General features: G+C 39.8%; 1 pseudogene; it reads right to left on the bottom strand.

Annotated features, from left to right (window-relative positions):
• Positions 1 to 680: 680 nt before the first annotated feature.
• LOC120223377 lies at positions 681 to 8,312 on the bottom strand (annotated as a pseudogene).
• Positions 8,313 to 22,228: the final 13,916 nt, after the last annotated feature.

Below are 22,228 nucleotides of genomic sequence, written 5' to 3'. Positions count from 1 at the left end.
CTAATTTATCTTCTTTACCTAACTTAATCCCAGATAAAATACAAGCTTCCAAGATGTTATGATCAGTCACCAAAACATAGAAAGCCTTGAGTTGGCCACTTTTGTCCGAAGCATATGACCCATCAGGAAATATTAATGGAATCTGCATTTTAAAAAGGATTATCAGATAAATCAGACTGGAGCCTCATGTTTTATTACAGTTTTACAATCATGATCATCTATTCAGTTTCCTAATCTGATAAACAAGTAGCAGGTTTAGGAATTGCATCTTCCAATCATAGTATTAGGATTGTTCCTAGGCAGTCTGACAGTCTACCAACAAATGCTGGCTCTTATATTCTTGTGAGATATGTATCACCACATGTGGGATACTCAAGTACATCAAGTGACCCAATGGAAGGGCTTGAGCCTTTTCAATAAGTGTGGTGGCATCCAGATTGGTCTATAGTTTAATCCCAGCTTTAGAAGTTGAAATTCTAGTAGCACCTTTATTTTTAGTACAAAACAAATGGAAAGGGTGGCTTTAAGCCTTTTTGAAGCCAAAGTATCAGTTTTACATTACTCGAATTACTAGGAAGTCATCTACACGTTGAATAATTATAGATCTTACTGATGGGACAGATTTCTCTGTTTTCCTGTAAATGACTAGAGAAAATAGTAAGGGAGTCTCCCAAACCCTTTCAGAATTCTTTAACTTCATAAGACTTACTTATAACTCCTTCATAAGTAAATGGAAACAAGAATATAGACTCATCCACTGGAAGAAAAGCAAAAAGAAAAAAAAAGAAAAAAGGGCAATACAGATCAATGACAGTGAACAACTTTGCAGACAATGGTACTAAAGTCTGAATAGTTGCAGAGTTAGGAACTATGTAGGTTAAGGAACAGAAAATTTATTTCCTTCTCTAAGATACTATACAGATATACATAGTAGTCAACCATCTGCATCAAATTTATCTTCCTTTTTTACTAAAGTATGCAACTATTATGGGGTGAATCCACCTTCAAAATTGTGCCTCCTTTCTTTGCTGAATTTTGTTTTTTTATTTTTATTTTTAAATTTAAAAATTTTTCCTCCTAATTTTAAAATATAACGAGTTTTATTCCTTCAAATTGAGCTCTAAACAAAAGATATTGTTTTACACATGGCCATGGCTTATCCTTTTGGTAAGCTAATTTTACTGGTTTTCTATTTCAAATTAAACTAGTATCATTATTGCTAAATAATGGCCTAAAGTGATGCATCAACTTGTCTCAGCCCTGGCACATAATAACCAAATCAGGTGACTTTTTCCAAGGGAGCCCAGCAAAGCACTTCATCTGGAGCACTGATTATGATAGCTTTTATTTGCACAGCACAGTTGCTCCCCGTAGGTTTATAAGAGAGTCATGAGAACATAAGAAAACATGTTCCTCAGTCAGGGGAAAAATCTGAATGGGACCACTGAGGAAAAGGAACAATGAGAAGCCTGACATGAAATAGCAACAACTTGTATTGCTGTAGCACCCAGATGCAAAATGAGAAATTTCCAAATTAACTGCAGAATAAGGAGCACTGGTATCTACCAGAAAAAGTAAGAATAGGTTAACCTGAGAGAAAGTTATTGAAGCATGTTATTCTCTAGTTCCCACCCCTAAGATTCCCCCAATCTGAACATTTTTGAACCATTTGCCAATTATTTCCTAGCTGAAGGTTTTGTCCTTCTGGGTTCTCTTTTTTTTTTTATTAAAAAATTTTTTTTTAATGTTTATTTAGTTTTGAGAGAGAGAGCGACACAGCGTGTGAGCAGGGGAGGGTCAGAGAGAGAGAGGGAGACACCGAGAATCTGAAGCAGGCTCCAGGCTCTCAGCTGTCAGCACACAGCCTGATGCGGGGCTCGAATCCACAAACTACAAGATCATGCCCTGAGCTGAAGTTGGACACTTAACTGACTGAGCCACCCAGGGGCCCCAAGAAAGAAGTCTTTAAATGACTAATAATGAGATGCCTGGCTGGTTCATTCAGTGGAGCATGTGACACTTGACATTGGGGTTGTAAATTTCAGTGCCATTTTGGGTGTAGAGATTACTTAAAAATAAAATCTTTTTAAAAAACGACTAATATCAGCTTGTGAGAAGGCAAGTGGATTACCTGGAAGACCTGGAAAGCTTCTCAATGGGATCAGCTTCACAGGTGATCTGAATAGGAAGGGCAGGTTCTCCTTACACACGTATACCCTGGAGATATTGTGGGTTTGGTTCAGAACTCTGCAATAAAGGAAATATCACAATAAAGTGAGTCAAATAAGATCTTTGGCTTCCCAGTGCATATAAAAGTTATGTTTACAATATATTATAGTCTATTAAGTGCATGATAGCATTGTGTCTAAAAAAAAAAACATACATACCTTAGTTTTAAAATACTTTACTGCTAGAACACGCTAACCATCATCTGAGCTTTCAGTGAGTTGGAATTTCTTCTGATCACAGATCACCATAAAAAATCCAGTATTTCAAATTTTTCATTAATATGGGAATTACCAAAATGTGACACAGATACAAAGTGAGCAAATGATGCTGGAAAAATGGCACCAATAGGCTTGTTCAAAGCAGGGTTGCTGCAAGCCTTCAATTTGTAAAATACGCAGTATCTGTGAAGCACAATAAATAAAGCAAACCACAATAAAATGAGGTATGCCTATTGAGACAAAAATATAGAATTATATGGCACTTTGGTTTTTTTTCCCATGTTGATATTTATCAAGCCTAACACCATTTTATAGTTTTTCCATATGGCCAATGAAACCACTCTCTTCTGTTGCCTTCATACAGTGACCTAGTCTTTTATCCAAATTCCTGATTATTTCTTGATCCCATTTCTTTATCATACTTGCCTTCCTAGCTGCATGTTGTGTGTTCAATAAGCAACTTGTAGAGGTGGATTCCAGGGTTGGGACATGAAATAGAATCAGGCTAGGACACCAGGGATGCAAGCATGTGCCCTCAAACAGGGCAAATGATTAATTACCAGCTGGAGAAGTTGTGCCCTTGTCTTTCCTTGCAGGGAAATCTACTAGTGAAGGGAATCACCATCTAAAAGATCATTGCTGGGGCGCCTGGGAGGCTCAGTGGGTTAGGCATCCGACTCTTGGTTTCGGCTTCAGTCATGATCTCACTGATTCATGAGTTCAAGCCCTACATTGGGGTCTGCATTGACAGCATGGATCCTGCTTGGGATTTTCTCTCTCCCTCTCTCTGCCCCTCCCTTGCTCATGCTGTCTCTCAAGATAAATAAATAAACAAACATTAAAAAATTTTTTAAAAAATAAAAGACCATTGCTTCCTTCTCAGGAGTCAATTTGATGTAGGGAAAGATTAAGAGATGCAGCAGGAGTGTGTACAACAAAGAGGGCGGTTCTGTGAAAGAGAACGTGCTTTCATTTTTCATTTTTCTCTTTCATGGTTCTCAGTCTTTCTTTCTGTTTGTCAAATCACTTTCTACATTGTCCTCAGTTGACAGTCATCCAGTGAATACCACTAATTCATATGCTTGGAATGAGGTGCTTCTAAGAACCCCTGCAAATATGTTCATTTGTCCAAATCAAAGAAACCATTCCCACCACTGTAAGACCGGATTCTTCTACGTATGCCCATTCCAAATGTGACAGAGAGATATGAGCATTTTCAGAGAAAGCCCCACAGGCAACACTTCTGGCTTTCTATATTTTTCTACCATCAAAGCTAATGGTGATCCTGATGGTATTTTAGAGCTGGGATCACCAATGCTTACTCAATAAAAAAATCTTGAATTTGGAGAGGGTAGTTCATCTGGTTACTATTCTAAAACAGTGGAGAGCAAGAAAGGACACTTTTCTTAATTTAGGGTTTCTTACTTGATGGTTGTATGTTCACAAGAGTTTTAGCTGATCCACCCAATTCAGGAATTGCCAGCTGAATCCTTATTACCAAATTGTTGGGAAAATATAATTCAATATAACATTTCCTGCCAACCCAATAAAACTTCTCCATAAAGTGTAAACAAGGATGAACTAGTTTTATTATTGAATAAGCATTAAACCAGACCGCAATGTGTATCACAGGCAATCTGCTAAAGAGATTGTATTGACCAAAAAAAAAAAACAAAAAAAAAAAAACCCCACAACAACAAAAACAACCCCACAACCTCTTACCCTTTCGTATACATGCTAACCCATGTTGGTGTTCATTTTCGAAGAGATGGCTCTTTGGCCACCCAGCAGTGATGTTTCCAGGTTGCAAAACTGTAAGAGGGTTGGGTGCCTGGGTGGCCCAGTTGGTTGAGCATCTGACTTTGGGTCAGGTCATGGTCTAGTGGTTCAGCGGTTCAAGTCCTGTATTAGGGTCTGCACTGATGGTGCAGAGCCTGCTTTTGGGATTCTCTCTCCCTCTCTGTCTCTGCCCCCCACTTGCTCTCTCTTTCTCTTTCAAAATAATAAATAAACTAAAAAAAAACCTTAGAGGCTTATTTAGCTTTGAAAAACATTTACATGCATTTATTTTTTTTTTTTATTTTTTTTTTTTACAAATAGTTTATTGTCAAATTAGTTTCTACATAACACTCAGTGCTCATCCCCAAAGTGCCCTCCTCCATGCCCATCCCCCCCTCCCCCCCACATCCATCAGTCCTCAGTTTTTGTCAGCATTCAAGAGTCTCTCATGGTTTGCCTCTCTCCCTTTCCCCCACCATTTCCGCCCTTCTTCTCCCCCTTGTTCCTCCGTCAAGTTCCTCCTAATCCTCCTATACGTGCAAACATATGATATTTGTCCTTCTCTGCCTGACTTATTTCGCTCAGCATAACACCCTCAAGGTCCATCCATGTTGCTACACATGGCCAGATTTCATTGTTTCTCATTGCCATGTAGTATTCCATGGTATAGATAAACCACATCTTCTTGATCCATTCATCTGTTGATGGACACTTAGGCTCTTTCCATGTTTTAGCTATTGTGGAGAGTGCTGCTATGAACATTGGGGTACATGTGCTCCTATGCCTCAGCATTTCTGTATCCCTTGGGTAAATTCCTAGCAGTGCTATTGCTGGGTCATAAGGGAGTTCTATTGTTAGTTTCCTGAGGAACCTCCACACTGTTTTCCAGAGGGGCTGTACCAGTTTACATTCCCACCAACAGTGTAGGAGGGTGCCCGTTTCTCCACATCCTCGCCAGCATCTAGAGTTCTCTGATTTGCTCATTTTAGCCACTCTGACTGGCGTGAGGTGGTATCTCAGTGTGGTTTTGATTTGTATTTCCCTGATGAGGAGGGATGCTGAGCATCGTTTCATGTGTCTGTTGGCCATCTGGATGTCCTCTTTGGAGAAGTGTCTGTTCATGTCTTCTGCCCATTTCTTCACTGGGTTGTTTGTTTTTCGGGCGTGGAGTTTGGTGAGTTCCTTATAGATTCTGGATATTAACCCTTTATCTGATATGTCATTTGCAACTATCTTTTCCCATTCCGTTGGTTGCCTATTAATTTTCTGGGTTGTTTCCTTGGCTGTGCAGAAGCTTTTAATCTTGATGAGGTCCCAACAGTTTATTTTTGCTCTCGATTCCCTTGCTTTTGGGGATGTGTCAAGTAAGAAGTTGCTGTGGTGGAGGTCAAGGAGGCTGTTTCCTGCTTTCTCAGGAGAGGGAGAATCTTAAGCAGACTCCACACCCAGTGAGGAGCCCAATGTGGGTCCCGATCTCATGACTCTGAGATCATGACCTGAGCTGAAATCAAGAGTCAGATGCTCAACCGACTGAGCCACCCAGGCACCCCTAAGTCTTTCATTTTATATAGCTCATCAGAGCAATTCCTAGCTACAAAATTGGATACTGCCTGATTTACTTTTGCTCAAATAAACCCTTACAAAAGTTTAATATGCATCAGTTTATCTTTCTTTTAAGATTTTAATTTTTTTTTAATAATTTCTGTACCTAGTGTGGGGCCTGAACTCACAACCCTGAGATGAGTCACATGAGTCATATGCTCTTCCAACTGAGCCAGCCAGACACCCCTCCTTAGTTTATCTTTTAACACAGCAAAAGGGGCAATGCCCCATTATAAATGGTACATTAGGTCAGGGTTGGAGTAGCAAGAGGGATGGGTTTGATAGATTAGGGCTAGAACTACTTAGATACTTCTGGTTTGTATGGCTTCTAAAATCCGGGGCAGGGCTCAGCCTGCAGATAGTTTGGGTCACAGAGCCTCAGCTCCATTAAAGAAAAAGGAATTTGGGCCTAGAAACAAGATTAGAAGTTATAGAGAAATAGATTTGTGTATAAGGGCATAATTGGTTTTTTTTTTTTTTGTTTATTTGAGAAAGAGCACAAGCAAGGGAGGGGCAGAGAGATAGGGAGAGATGAGAGAGAGAATCTTAAGCACTCTTCATGCTTAGTGAGGAGCCAGACTCAGGGCTTGATCCCACAACCACGAGACCATGACCTGAGCAGAAACTAAGAGTCAGGCTCAACCACCTCAGCCACCTGGGCACCCCAAGGCATTATTGTTTCTCACAACCATATTGAAATTTACTCCTTTTAAGCCAGTTAACAAAATACATCACAAGACAAACTAAGCATGTTTAACAAAAACAACACTTTTAGGAGTAGAATGCTTTTCAGGATATTTTTCAGGAAATAATATTGCAAATGGTCACTTCTGGGTCCACTTTACCACAGTAGAAGAACAAAGTTGTTAAAGCATAGAAAGCTATGCTCAACTGAGCCACTTTTCTGCACAGTAGTAAAGTACTTGAAATCATTCCTGAGATCAAGTTTAAGACCATTTTAAGAGACAAGACTTTAAGTGTTTTAGAGCCACCCCTGTAAGAGGTCCTTTCCTGCCCCAAATAGTCAGAGCTTAATTAGAAGGTTGATAATACTTAAGTTTTTTTTCCTTCTCATATCTTCTGTTCAAAATGTTATTATCATTGGTAATACAATTTGTGTCTTGTCTGTTCTGGATGATATGGTCCAAAATGTAGGGTCTGAGAAGACAGAGCCTACACTCATGGAGGAAGGGGGGTGTGGCCCTCTGGGTACAGACCATATACTATGACTCGCTTCCCTTAGTTTTATAAGTGGAGGGCTCTTAGTTCCTTGATTTTCAGTGAATTGGGGTAAAGAGTGTAAATTACAATAGTGATGAGGGTGTGTACTTCCAAGTGAACTACCCTATTGAAATGGTATAGGTCCTGGAGGAAGATATTTCATATAAGGTAGCATCTGGGCAATAATATGTCTATGGAGAAGCCTATGGAGAAGTCATTGGTAGACCTGAAGCTTGGCTGTGAATCAAGTCAGAAGTACCTGCAACCTGGGAAGGATGTGGCATTTGATGGCTTGTTGGTGGTAGAGGTGAGAGTATGTACAGAACGTTGCTCTGAGGCATAATATAATCAGAGTTTAATACCACTGATTGACCCTGATATTCAGGATGATGGTGAGCTCATGTATAGAAACAGGAGGTGGCGGTTCTCAAGTATCTGAATTTGAGTCATTGTGAATAGGAACAGTTGTTAAGTTGTTTCCTTGTTCAAATAGAATGGTTTCCTGACTCACTGAAGGAGGATGAGGTGAAGCTGTGTACAATGAATTCTACTGGAGGAGCACAGAGATCTTCTCATGGCTGATTATATGGCTTGTGCAGTGCATGTTGGAAAGGAGGTGGTGGTATAATACTCTGCTCTGGAATACGGTTCATATTCATATGTTTGTGTGTCAACCTTATAAAACAATCAGAGATTTCATGTGGTAATGGGGCAAGATGTAGGATGAACATTTTCAAGTTATACACTGGCAGCAGGCTTTTCAGCTCTCATAACGCGGTGGATGATATGAGCCTCTAAATCTCTTTGAGACGAGTATGTTCTCTTGTATCCTTGAACAGTACTGCACATGGAAAGAGAACCTTGTGTATGTTCCTCAATTCCCTCCACAAGATTACTACAGCCTGGACACATCTGCTCGCCTTGTTTCTCATGTAAAATAGCGCAGGCATAGCCAAAAGCATGCTTGCATGGAATCATTGGCCCGTAGATTTTAATCGGTAATTTGTATTTGTCACAGAAATGAACTAGGGTATCATACTTTTCACCTAAGACGTTTATCTGAAAGTCCCCCAAAATAGCTTCATTAGATCTTGGCATATTTCCAAACAATTCGCCCTCTCCCCCACCTCCCCTTAGAGTCATGCCGTCCTTCCTGGCTATGATGGCGCCCCCTAGTGTGCTCCATGATTTGGTTGGCAAGGCGCAAGGCTGACGGAAGTTAACCCCACTGACCCTGAGAGTGCATGCGCACTGCACTACCATCTTTAGCACGTGAGGCGAGGCCGAATCGCAAGTGGGTTGCTTCAACTTGGAGCTCGTCTTATAGTACCCCCATTCCAGTAAGGGAGTCGGGCAGGAGAAAGAGCAAGTGGAGCAAGTGTTTCAGACCTGAGTTTGGTTAGGCTGTTTGTTTTATGCTTCGAGAAAAAGTAGTGCATAACTGGGAAAAGAGGCTAATCTGGAATGGGGAAGGGGTGGGGAGAAAGCCTACAGGCTCAGTAATATCTGAAGGCAGCAGCTTACCCTTAAAGGTTTGTTGGGTTTGTTTGTTTGTTGTTTTTGTTTTTGGTAATGCAAGTGCTTTCCTTTTTGAGGAGAAAGCCCACCCATTGTATGAAATGTTCAAATAGAGACTGGATAGCTTCTTGTCAAAATGCTGTAGCTATGACTTCTCAAACTTTCCTGCCTTCTTACCCCTAATCATAGAGAAAAGTAAATGTAACTGTGAGGGTGAGGGGGCAAAGTTCTAAGTACTTCTGAAAGCAAGATATTTCTTTGAATAGATGTGCTTTACCTTAAAATTATATGAAGATAACTTCTTGCTTTAGCATATGGGTTCATTTTAATAAAACTATTGCTTTTTTAAAAAATATTTTTATTTATTTCTAGGAGAGAGAGAGAGAGACAGCGTGAGAAGGGGAGGGTCAGAGAGAGAGGGAGACACAGACTCTGAAATAGGCTCCAGGCTCTGAGCTGGCAGTCAGCACAGAGCCCGACGCGGGGCTCGAACCCACGAACCGCGAGATCATGACCTAAGCGAAAGTCGGACGCTTAACCGACTAAGCCACCCAGGCGCCCCATAAAACTATTGCTTTTAATTACTTACTTAAATTACCGAAACCTCTCTCAGATCCTAAAGTCTTTGAGTGATATCCCAGGAAGCTGTGCCAGGCAGGATACATACCAAATTCTGGTACATTTGGTGTAGCTCCCCTCAGTGTTATTATGCTAGTTTATGGTACACTGCACGGAGTAACTTCTTTATTGAGTACAAGGTCACCCAGTGGGACTTAGAAATGCTTTTTATACTGAATCCTTTATAATGGTGTTTGTCTATAAGAATATTTATCTGCGAATAAAAGTTCAAAGTTAAAAGCCCTAACAAATTAGGGCAATGATTAGTCACATTATAAAATGCTTGCCCATATACCCAAATGTCTAATTTTGGTTCTTTAAATATTACATCCTTGAGGTATAATTGATATACATTTATAGAGCATTAACAACTTGGAGGAGAGACTTAAGTGAAATAAAAGAATCAAGAGTAAATAATCAGGTTACTCAAAGATGAATGTAAAGCATATGATAAATGATCATATTCGTTTATGGAAAGATAAGGCTGGATTTACTGAAATGCCATTTGTGGCCATGTTTTGGGGACTTACATCCATTGTAAAGTGAGGCTTACCCTCACTGTGATAACTTCATTCCATACTGTCCGGAAGACTTGTGCTCATTTTCATTTACGAGGCAACTTTGTAAAGGAAGCGATGAACTACTATGACCAAATATGCCAAACACATGATTAAAAAATAATTACAGGGTAGGTCAGAGCAGGAAATTGCCCTCATTAAGCAGATTATCCATCTTTGATGAAACACCAGTGTATAGTCAAAGCTGACCTTTGCCAAACAAAAAGACAAAGTCAGCAGGGATGTAGCATCAGGTCGAAAATGGGACAGAGAAAAGAAGAAACGCCATAAAAACATTTTTGATAGTCTCTATGTAGATACTGGATTGCTAAAGATTACAGCTAGATCAGAATATTTTTTGCAGTTATACTCCATGATTGATGCTGGGGGTTTGGAGAAACTCTGAAATAATGGGGAGTTGGCAGATTTTCACATTTGCTGACATACTTCATAAAAGAAAAAATATATAGCCACATGGGACATTTTATCAGAAAGAGTGAGCAATAGAAGTAGGGTTAAAAAGAATAAGGGACAAGCCCCCCTTTTAGTGTTGGAAATGATTGTGAAGCTTATAAGTGGCTAAAGAAGGAACCCTCTTTATCCATTTCATTGTGGATGAGCTCCTGAAAAGTTGCATGTAAGTAGGTACCAGTTTTCTCATCGTGACCTCTGATGACTATTTTGTCTTTAGTTAAAGTTTGTCACCTGTGGACAGGTGACACCTGTGGGTTATTGTGATCTGAGCTTTTGATCTCATGGACTCCTACAAAATATCTAATGTCATAGAAATATGTAAGTGTACAAGGGAACCTTGTGACTCAGTATATCCCCTTTCTGACTGCTTGGAATGAAGTGGTTTTCAAACCTTCTCTATAATCAGAAGGGTACCTGTACTCTGAGTGAAGTTGGAGTTGGGGAGCCCAGAGTCTTACCTCCTTAACACTGTCCAGCTTTGGCACTCCTTTTACCAGTGGAACACAGTTTGAATACCACTCCTCTAATATATATATTTATATTTGAGAGAAAGAGTTCAGGTGAGTGGGGGAGGGGCAAAGAGAGACTCTCATGCAGGCTTGGCATTGTCAGCACAGAGCCCTATGTGGGCCTTGAACACACAAACCATAAGATCATGACCTGAGCTGAACTCAAGAGTCAGACGCTCAACTGACTGAGGTGCCCCTCAAATATTTTCTTCCTTTTAAAAAAATTTATCATTTCTTTTTTAAATTGTTTATTTTTGAGAGAGAGTGAGTGAGAGAGAGAGAGAGTCTACATGCATGTGGAGGAGGGCATGGAGAATGGGAGACAGAATTTGAAGTGGGCTTTGCGCTGACAGCAGAGAGCCTGATGTGGGGCTTGAACTCATGGGCCATGAGATCATGACCTAAGCCAAAGTCAGACGCTTAACCCACTGAGCCACCCAGGGCCCCTATTTTCTTTTCTTTTCTTTTTTTTTTTTAATGTTTTATTTATTTCTGAAAGAGAGAGAGAGAGAGAGCAAGGAGGGGAGGGTCAGAGAGAGAGGGCAAAACAGAATCTGAAACAGGCTCCAGGCTCCAAGCTGGCCATCAGTACAGAGCCCAACGTGGGGCTCGAAGCCATGAACTGTGAGATCATGACCTGAGCCGAAGTCAGTGCTTAACTGACTGAGCCACCCAGGTGCTCCTCTATTTTCTAAGCTGTTATATAAAATAGATGAGCATTCATCTATCACCTGGATTTAGAAATAGAACACTGGTGTGCCTGAGTGGCTCAGTCAGTTAAACATCTGACTCTTGGTTTTGGTTCAGGTCATGATCTCATGGTTTTGTGGGCTCGAGCCCCGCATCTGGCTCTGTGCTTACAGCTCAGAGCCTGGAGCCTGCTTCAGATTCTCTGTCTCCTTCTCTCTCTGCCCCTCCCCCACTCATGCTCTGTCTCTCAAAAATAGATAAATGTTAAAAAAAATTAAAAAAAAAGAAATAGAGCACTTATCAGTGCATATGAAAACTCTGCTGCACGCCTCACTTGTTATCATCCTCACAAGAGGAAAGCACTGAATAGTGTATTCATTGTTCTCTTGGTATTTTCACTTAAAAAAATCATGCACACACACACACATACACACACACATCTTTATACAAAATAGTAGTTATTTCTGCATCTTTCTCACTTTGTAGGTATGGGATAACATTGCAACTTTCTTTATTCCCTGAACATTATATCTCTGAGTTATTTTCATGTTAATGCACATATTTTATAAGTTATCAGTACTGCATTTCATTGTCTGACTCTATTATAATTTAAACATTCTCCTATTGATGAATATTTGGTTTGTTCTTAGGGTTTGCAATTATAAGTGCTGCTTTGAAACATTCTTGTACATGTTTCTTGTACCTGTTCAAGAGTTTCTCTAGAGTATGTGTATAGGATTGAAGTACTGGATCATAGAGAATGAGCATATTCAACTTTTCCAGTGTGCATTTTAATTTATCAGTGGATTATAAAAGTTTTTGTTGCTCACCTTCACCAATACTTGTTATTAACAGACTCTTAATTTATTACAAATTTAGTGGTTGGAAAATTTATGTTTTTTATTCTTTTTTTTTAAAGTTTATTTATTTTGAGAGAGGGGGAGGGAGGGGCAGAGAGATAAGGAGAGAGAGAGAATCCCAAGGAGGCTCTGCATAGTCAGCACAGAGCCAGATGCAGGGCTCAAAATCCGGAGCTGTGAGATCATGACCTGAGCCAAAGTCAGAGTTGGATGCCTAATCGACTGAACCCCTAGATATTTTTATTTTTAGGGGCTCCTGGTGGCTCAGTCAATTGAACATTTGACTCTTGATTTTCTCAGGTAATGGTCTCACAGTTCATGGGAACTAGCACTGCGTCAGGCTCTGCACTGACAGCATGAAGCCTGCTTGGGATTCTTTCTCCCTCTCTCTCTGACCCTCCCCCACTTGTTTGTGCACCCATACTTTCTCTCTCAAAATAATAATAAAACTTTAAAAAGAAAGATTGTTTTATTTTTATTTTTAAGTAATCTCTACACCCATCATGGGGCTGGACCTCACGATCCAGAGATCAACAGTCACAAGCTCTGCCAACTGAGCCAGCAAGGTGCCCCCAAATTTATGTTTTTATGTTGTATTTTTCTGATTACAAGTGAGGTTGAGCAGTTTTTCTTTTTTTTTTTTGACATTTATAATTCCTCTTTTGTCAGATAATTGTTTGTATCATTGGACCATTATTGACAATTCATATTTTTCTTTATTGATTTGTAGGAGTTTGTTATAGATCTAATGCTAATTCTTTGCTAGTTATATGACTTGCAGTTGTCTTCTCTAACTTTGTAAGCTGCCTTTTAATTTCTTTATGGTAACTTGTGGTAAATGGAAGTTCTCATTTGTGTGAGAGTGTGTGTGTGTGTGTGTGTGTGTGTGTGGTTTTTATTTATTTACTTTCTCTCTACACCCAATGTGGGGCTTGAACTTATGACCCTGAGATCAAGAGTCACATGCTGTACTGAATGAGCCAACCAGGTGCCTCAGAAGTTCTCAATTTTGACTTATTAGGCTTATCAGTCTTATTCTTTATGATTAGTGCTTTTCTGATATGCTTAAAATGCTTTCCCTACCCTGAGATCATAAAGGATATTTACCTTTACCATTTTTGTTTTCTTTGGACTTTCAAATGGAGTCATCTTTAATTGATCTGCAATTGATTTTGTATATTGTAATGCCAGGATATGTTTTTTTTTTTCTTCCACATAAAAAGCCAGGTGGGGTGGGGGATGTCTGGGTGGCTCAGTTGGTTGAGTGTCTGACTCTTGATTTTGGCTCGGGTCATGATCTTGTGGTTCATGGGTTCAAGTCCCAAGTCGAGCTTTGTGCTGACACTGAGGAGCCTGCTTGGGATTCTCTTTCCCTCTCTCTGCTCCTCCCCCCACCCCTGTGCTGTTCTCTCTCTCAAAATAAATAAATAAAAACTTTAAAAAAGTAGTCATGTGGGGAACTTGAGTGGCTCAGTCGGGTAAGTTTCCAGCTCTTGGTTTCGGCTCAGGTCATGATTTTACAGTTTGTGAGTTCGAGCCTCCCACTGGACTCTGCACGTGTTTGGGATTTTCTCTCTCTCCCTCTCTCTCTCCACCTCCTGCATTCTCTCTCTCTCTCTGTCTCTGTCTCTCTGTCTCAAAATAAATAAATGAACTTTAAAAAAATAGTCATGTGAAACTGACTAAAGGTAACCTCATTTAAAATGGAGTTGGGAGGCCAGGAGGTGGGGCTCTCACAATTAACACTTTTAGGAAGAGGTATACCTTACATTCCTGCTAGGAAGAGTTCTATATAGTACTTTACTACTCCAGAAGCGGGAGGAAAGATTTTCTTTTGGCCTGGGAACAGCCTACCCAATGAGAAACTCTCACAACTCAGGCAATGAAAAGCTATTATACTTAAAACGGCTAGTGTAGTCCAATGGACCTTTTGTTCATAACAGCGCCTCCCAACTTATCCCCTTTCCTCTGTAAAAGAATGTTGCTTGCCTTTAGAGTACCTGGCTGGCTCAGTCTGTGGAGTATGCTGTTCTTGATCTCAGAGTCATGAGTTCAAGTTCCACATAGGGGGTAGAGATTACTTAAAGAAAATATGAACAAACATAAAAAAGAAAAAAGTTTTGCTCTCTTTTGTTCTCTGGACTTACTTATGGTTTTACCTTAGCTTGTGTGTCCTGAGTTGCAATTCTCTGCTATTCCCAAATAAAACCATTTTGCTGGTAAAATAACTGACAGTTTTATGTTTTAAGGTTAACAGTCAGTTATCCTAGAGCAATTTATTAAATAATGCATTCTTTCCCTTCTAATTTTCAATGGATAACTCTGTCATATGTCAGATTTTCATATATATAAAAGTCTCTTTCTGGATTCTATATTCTATTCCACTGGTCTATTTTCTTATTTCATCATAATTACTGTGGCTTTATAAAGTTTTAGTGTTTTTCAGAGGGGAGCAATTCTCCCCAAAATACTTTCCAGGATCACCTTGGCCTATTCTTGGCCATTTGCTTTGTCAAGATATTTTAGGTTGTATGGTATTAGATGCATGAAGGAGTTCTTTTGAAGTCAGCTATTTTCAAAGACGAGAAGAGCTGCTGCCTAAATTTACTGGTGTCACTGTTGGTACTCTGGGAGATGAGGTACAGGGTTAACATAATTTTTGTTTCCTTTTAGGTATTTCTTTTTTCTTTTTATGTTTTTATTTAAGTTCTAGTTAGTTAACATATAGTGTAATATCAGTTTCAGGAATAGAATTTAGTGATTCGTCACTTACATATAACACCCAGTGTGTTTCTTTTACTTTTAAAACTAACTGCTTTGGGATATTACTGTTTCTTTGGATGGGCAGTATAGCACTGTGATAAAAAGCATGGCCTCTGCTGACAGGCATACTTCCGGTTCAATTTTTGTTCTGCCTCTTATTACCTCTGTGACCTTAGGCATATTACTTAATTTTTCTGAGACTTACTATTTTCTTTTCAAACTCTAAATGGTAATGGTAAGGGGCGCTTGGGTGGCTCAGTCAGCTAAGCATTCGACCTTAGCTCAGGTCATGATCTCACCGTTTGTGGTTTTGAGCTTTGGGCTCTGTGCTGACAGCTCAGAGCCTGGAGCCTGCTTCGGATTCTGTGTCTCCCTCTCTCTCTGCCCCTCCCCCACTCACTCTCTGTCTCTCTGCCTCTCTCACTCTCTCAAAAATAAATAAACATTAAAAATTTTTTTAAAATAAATGGTGATGGTAATAATAATAATAAAAAAATAACATAATTATTATTTACCTAATGTGTTAGTTTTTTTATTGCTGCATTGCAAATTGCCACAAGTTTACTGCCTTAAAACAACACAAATTTATTATCATACAGTTTGTGGGTCAGAAGTCTGATGAGGCTCTCACTAGACTAAAATCAAGCTTTCAGCAGGCCTATGCTCCTTCTTGGAGGCTTTCGGGGAGATTCTGTTTCCTTGCGTTTTCAGATTGTTGGCAGAATTCAGTTCCTTGCAGCTGTTGGCCCAAGATCCCTGTTTGCTTGTTGGCTGTTAGCTAAGGGCCAATCTCAGCTTAGGTCACCTGCACTGTTTGGCTCATGACTCCTTTCCTCCATCTTCAAAGTCAACAATGGTGGGTTGATGCCTTCTCTTCAAGTCTTTCTTGCCTCTTTTTCCATCATATCACTCTTTGTCTGTCTGTGTGTTTGTCTTCCTCTTTTCTCTCCTTACTCCAGGTTCGAAAAGTTTACTACTTTTAAGGGCTCATATGATTATATTTTACCCACTCAGATGATCCAGGATAACCTCCCCATTTCAAGGCCCTTAATTTTAATCAATTCTGCACATGGCTCTTTGCCATGCAAAGTAACATATTCATAGGTCCTGAGGATTCAGATGTGGACATCTTTTGGGTGGGAGGGAAGACTACATTATTATGCTCTTTTGTCTACCACACCTGATTCTTGTGAGGAGTGCAGGAGCTAATGTATGTAGACAACTCAATATAGATTTGACATGTAGTAAACACTCAATAAGTATTCATTAATATTTAGACTGTCTATTACTGGCAAAATGGGTTTTCCCCTTTACTATTTTTTGTTTGTTTTTGTTTTGTGGTATATTTATGTGAACTTCTCATATAATCTCTCTATAAAAAGCTATGTAGGAAACCTGGGTGGCTCAGTCGGTTAAGCATCTGACTCTTGGTTTCAGCTCAGGTCGTGATCTCAGGGTTTCTTGTAAGTTCGGGCCCCACGTCGGGCTCTAAGCTGACAGTGTGGAGGCTGCTTGGGATTCTCTGTCTCCCTCTCTGTCTGCCTCTCCCCACTTGCACTTGTCTCTCTCAAAATAATTAAGCTTAAAAAAAACTATGTAATATTTCAAGCATACAGACTTACATAATTTTTTTTAATATTTATTTGTTTTTGAGAGAGACAGAGATGGAGACAGAGAATGAGGGGGTGGGGAGGGCCAGAGAGAGAGGGAGACACAGAATCCAAAGCAGGCTCTAGGCTCTGAGCTGTCAGCACAGCTGCGGGGCTCAAACCTATGAACTGTGAGAACAGGACCTGAGCCGAAGTCAGACACTTAACTGACTGAGCCACCCAGGCATCCCAGACTTACATAATTTTTGACAAAATTGGTACCCTACATAGCTGCAGTCATTTAAATTGTGCTTCCACCAAAAAAAAAAAAAAATCAAGTCCTAATTCCTGGTGCCTGTGAGTGTGACTTTATTTGGAATAGGGGCTTAATAGTTACAATTCAATTACATTGATGCCCCACTGCTTTAGGGTGGGCCTCATATCCAGTGACTGTTATCTTCATAAAGGAAAGGAGAGGGTGATTTTGACACAGAGTCACAGTAGAGAAACACAAGGGGAAAAGGCCATATGATAATAGAGGCAGAGAGTGGAGTGAAGCAGCCAAGGATGGCTGGAAACCACCAGAAGCTAGGAAGAGGCCAGGAAGGATTCTTCCCTCGAGCCTTCAGAAGGAGCATGGCCTTGATTTTGGATATCTAGCTTCCAGCGCTGTGAGGGAATGAATTTCTGTTTTTGTAAGCCACCTAGTTTATGGTATTTTGTTATGGCGGTTTAGGAGGCTGGCTAATCCAACAGCTTATCATGTTTTCTCAAATTGGTTTTTATTTGAAGTCACATATTAAACATCGTCTTGTTTATTTTCAGTATATAAGATACCTACCTTCAAATATATGCCCCAAGATACAGGCATACTGTAAGAAAGACTTGTTTGCTGGAGCCCTTAATACTAGAATTAAGATCCTTTAGTAGAAGTTTTCAGGAAACTGACTTTTTTAATTCAGTATATAAAAGAGAGCTTTCAGTTACAATAAAAGCATAGTAATAAGAGCTGTCCTAAAAGTCAGACTCTAGACCTTTGGTTGAGGTAGTAGAACTACTTTTTATATGAATGTTTAAGATAAAAATTCATTTTAAAGAGTTAGATATTGTCATGGTAAACCAGGAAGAAAATTGTTTACATTGTAATAGAAAAGTCTGAACTGGTATTTGCTTACTTAGATGTATATAAGAAAAATACAAAAAGCTCTTACTAACATTTTCTGCAGAAAATTCAAACAATTGGTTGATCAGGAACAAAATTTAGTCAATTGATTATCTAGTCTATAAGACTACCTCTTAATCAATTGATAGAAAAATTTTTGGAGGCACCTGGGTAGCTCAGTCGGTTGAGCATCGACTCTTGGTTTAGGCTTAGGTCATGATCTCGCGGTTCATGAGTTCAAGCCATGTGTCTGGCTCTGTGCTGACAGAGTGGAGCCTGCTTGGTATTCTCTTTTTTTCTTCTCTCCTGCCCCTCTCCAGTTCGCTTGTTCTCTCTCAAAATAAATTAATAAACTTAAAAAAAAATTTTTTTTAAAAAGAGAGTGAATCCTCTCATATTCATTAAGGGCTCCCTGTGTGATCTAAGAGGTATAGATGATGCCATCACTGCCCTAGTTGATTTTATACTGTTGCTGGGTTATGTAGCAGACAGGTGCTGGGTGCATTTCCAGGGTCCATTCTCTTCCTCATAATATTCACCTTTGCCTCATGATATCCTTCCCATTCCCTCACAAGCCACTTGCTTCAGGCTACCCAATCAGGGTGAATTTTAGTGCTTTTCTTTGGAATGCTGGTAAGAAGTTCTGTGTATCCCTCTGGATATTAATAAAAAAAAATATGGTCTTGAATATGGCTGGCAGCTATGTTATCACCAGGATAGAATCCAGTTTTAGGATAAAGCTTACACTGAGGATGGCAAAACAGAAAGATGTAATGAAATTGAGTCCTCAAAGGTATTCACTGAATTACTGGATTAAATATATATCTGGACAATTTAGTTAAGTGAGAAAATAAATCCTCTTTTTGTTTAAAGCTAGTTTGCATTGTTTTTTGTGGGTTTATTTTTCTAGCATAAAGTCTTATCTAATATGTTCATAAATCAACAGAAAAATGGTCAATGACAGTATATAATCAAGTGCTAGATACACTGAATACAAACCACCAGCAGCGTTAGCATTACTGGAGAACTTGATAGAAATGCACAGTTTCAGTCCCTGGCCCCAGACTTACTGGCCTGGTGTGTCTGTGGGTGGCTTCCAGTAACCTGTATTTTAACATGACCTGCAGAGGATTCTGATGCTGACTGAAGTTTGAGAAACTGTACCCTCGAAGCTGAGAACAGAAAGGAAGACTTCACAGGGAAGGTGAGACGAACTAAATTCAAGAGCAAGATGGACTTTGGAAAAGAAGACTCATGAACCAGAACGAATAAAGACACCGAGGTAGGAATGGATCTTAATCAATGGGGCATTATCTAAGTGATTGTGACTCATAAAATAGTAAAGGATTAAAATTGCAGGATCTTAGGGTATCCGAGAGTTGGCAGCTGAGACTGAGTTTTTATTTTTTGTCCTGTTACTCTCATTTCTCCTGAACTCATTGAAAGCCTGAACCACAGAATGCAATATTGGTATTCTCCATTGTAGGCTATATATGTTGAAATCAACCTGTTTGTCATCTGGCCATAGAATATTAAGAGCATTAAGTCACAGGAGGAGAATGGTCTGGTCCTATTTGTATTTGTGTCAGGTAGACAAAGAAACCTCCTTCCTAGACTTCAAAATTTGAAGGGAGTTACTTTTATCTTCTTGTCAAAATCTGACACTAGTAGGTCCATACCAGCAGTGAGAATTTAACCTGCCGTGGCCTTCTGAGATACTGAGTGGAATTCCTTGTCTTCCTTCTCCTTTCTTTCCATATTTTGTTGGAGAAGTTTCCACCTTAAATATTGATGTCACAGCCAAGGTTGTACATCACCCGCCCACACTGCCTGCTCTATTTGATAATGTGTGCTTGGATGGAACTGTTTACATTCTACCCTTTTCCCTAAAGCGCTATAAGCCATGCATAATGATGCGGCCTGTGGAATTATGGAATGGGAACTGACTTTGGCTCAGAGAGAATGCTGGAAAATGAGAGACAAGCATTTTCAAGCTAACATGCTATTGACTACACAAAATCAAACACGAGACCTTAAAGTCTAACTCTTTTCCAAACTTGTCTAGATCAGAGTTTATGGTGGTAGTGGGTAGGTGTGTAAGTGACCGTGGGGTTGAGGGAGGAGAGGAAGGGTTTTATTTTAACCTAAAGATGCAAATAACTTTTCCTTATTGATAGCCAGCTTTTTTGCTAAGGAGTGCCAGAACAGTGAATAAGCATTTCTAAAGCAGAGGCACTGCTCAGTGTATTTAGTCATTATTTAATTAGTCTCGATAATGGGGCTTCATTTTAGAGAGAATTTAATTTAATGGTCTTGATATTGAATGACCTTGGTATGGCAAAGACACTTGTCTCTGTGTGTGTGTGTGTGTGTGTGTGTGTATGTGTGTGTGTAAAATGCAAATAATGGAAGTGGCTTTGGAATTGGGCCAAAAACTCCTTAGCTAAGTAAAGTAAAGTAACCAGGCTAAGGTTACTTTAAATCTGCTTGCTTTGCAGGTCAGATTGAAGGATGCCTGAGACAAGCAATAAATTCTTCCCCTCCGCCACTTAGGGAGGACAAATCAGCCGGTGAATCACCTCTTGTTTGTTCAGATAGACTGACCCATCATTTGACTTGCTTTGAGGGTCCAAAGTTTAATTTTTTTCCTTTCTTGGGGGAGAAGGGAGTGACTGTGGGAAGTGAGTGTTCAAATCATGGGCCACTAGTGAGTTACAAGCGTTAGAGAAGTCAGTCATTTTGACCTCACTGCTTGTAGGATCCACTTGGAGCTATGCTAGCTTATTCTCTGGTGGGGACAGTTTCTGCAGGCAGATGGGTTTCCATGGGCAGGGGTGGGTGGAGACTTGGATTTCTAATGCTTACTTTGGGAAAGGTGGTGCTTTGATAACCTTCACACAGGACTGATAATTGTTGCAAGTTGTCCCGTTTCTTCTATCTTTGGGCTGTGAGGCTGTGGCTGTTATGAAGATGAATATGTATATTGCTTCCCTTCCTTCCTCTGGAGGTTTCGAGCTCTGGTATGTTTCTAATGGACCCTTTTAAATGCTGTACTTCTAGGTTCATTTTCAATCATGAAATGCATTGCTGGCCTTCAGTGTGAGTTGTTTGAAGCTAAAGGAAGATATATAGTCTGACAAACCCTGCTGTGCCTTTTGTTGAAGTATTTAACAACAGATAAGGCCCTGTTGCAGCCAACATACTCCGGAGACAATGGACAGGTATGTATTGCACATCTAAGTATTAGACATGGCAGGATAAAAAGCAAGATAAGATAATAAGATAATAATAAGATAATAACCAAGATAAAAACCAAGATGTTAAACATCTCGATTAGGTCTGCATGCAGCTGGTTTAATGACTTTGTTATTTTGGGGGAGGAAAAATTACTTCTAGTCTCTCAAGAGTCTACTGGCTGGTCTAAGAATCAAGTTGACATGAAAACAGATAAACAGGAGGAAATCAGATTTAATTTGATAGCTCCTAGAAATCCACATAAACATGAGATAGCCACATTCTTAAGACAGTCAGACAAAATGAGGTATGTGTCGTCCTGAACTAAGGAGAAGGGGATAGTGTTCTAGGGCTTCAAATGGAAGGAAAGCCATTCAAAGGAAGACGGAAAAAGTGGAAATATTTGGTAAACAAATGATTGCCGGACCACAGAGAAGCGATGGGACATAAGAGAAGAATTTTAACAAACAAGTTTTGTTAGGTGCCTGTATGTCTCCAACCCCTATTTCATGTTAAAATTTCTTTCTTTCCTTTTTTTTTTTTTTTAGTGTGTGTTTATTTTTCAGAGGGAGAGAGAGAGAGAGAGAGAGAGAGTGAGCGCATGAGTAGGAGAGGGTCACAGAGAGAGGGAGACACAGAATCCAAAGCAGGCTCCGGGCTCTGAGCTGTCAGCACAGAGCCCAACACGGGGCTTGAACCCACGAACTGCCAGATCATGGCCTGAGCCGAAGTTGGACGCTTAACCGACTGAGCCACCCAGGCACCCCTCACGTTATAACTGTATGGTGACTGCTGTCTTCCTGGAATAGCTTATCCACCCAGATTCTTTTAGGCAGTTATGGAGAGGTCACAATTTCTTTCTGAGTCTTTTAGGCTTTGATTGTTTTCAGCTCAAAATAATCTACATGCCAAGTGGCACATCTTAAAGTGACTCTTTCTAAACCCCTACATTATTGTTTTTTTCATGAAATTTACTGTTTTTTTTCTTTTTGTTTCTCTTTTGGTTAGTATGAAATACTCTTAGACTGCAGTTCTGCCTCTATATTTAACAGTGTGCCTTTGGGTAAGTTTTACCCTCTTAGTTAACTCAACTGTAAAGTGGAGGTACCACTTGATCTTCCTTACTCATAGTGTCGCTCACAATCTCAGTTTAAGTCTAAGGTAGCGTTACCCCACTAATTGGACATGTCTGGGTACATCAAGAA

This window comes from Hyaena hyaena, unplaced genomic scaffold (genome assembly GCF_003009895.1).
Source record: "Hyaena hyaena isolate Hyena2069 unplaced genomic scaffold, ASM300989v1 scaffold_986, whole genome shotgun sequence".
NCBI lineage: Eukaryota > Metazoa > Chordata > Mammalia > Carnivora > Hyaenidae > Hyaena > Hyaena hyaena.
Note: the sequence above shows the minus strand (reverse complement) of the source record. Positions and strands in the feature narration are given on the sequence as shown.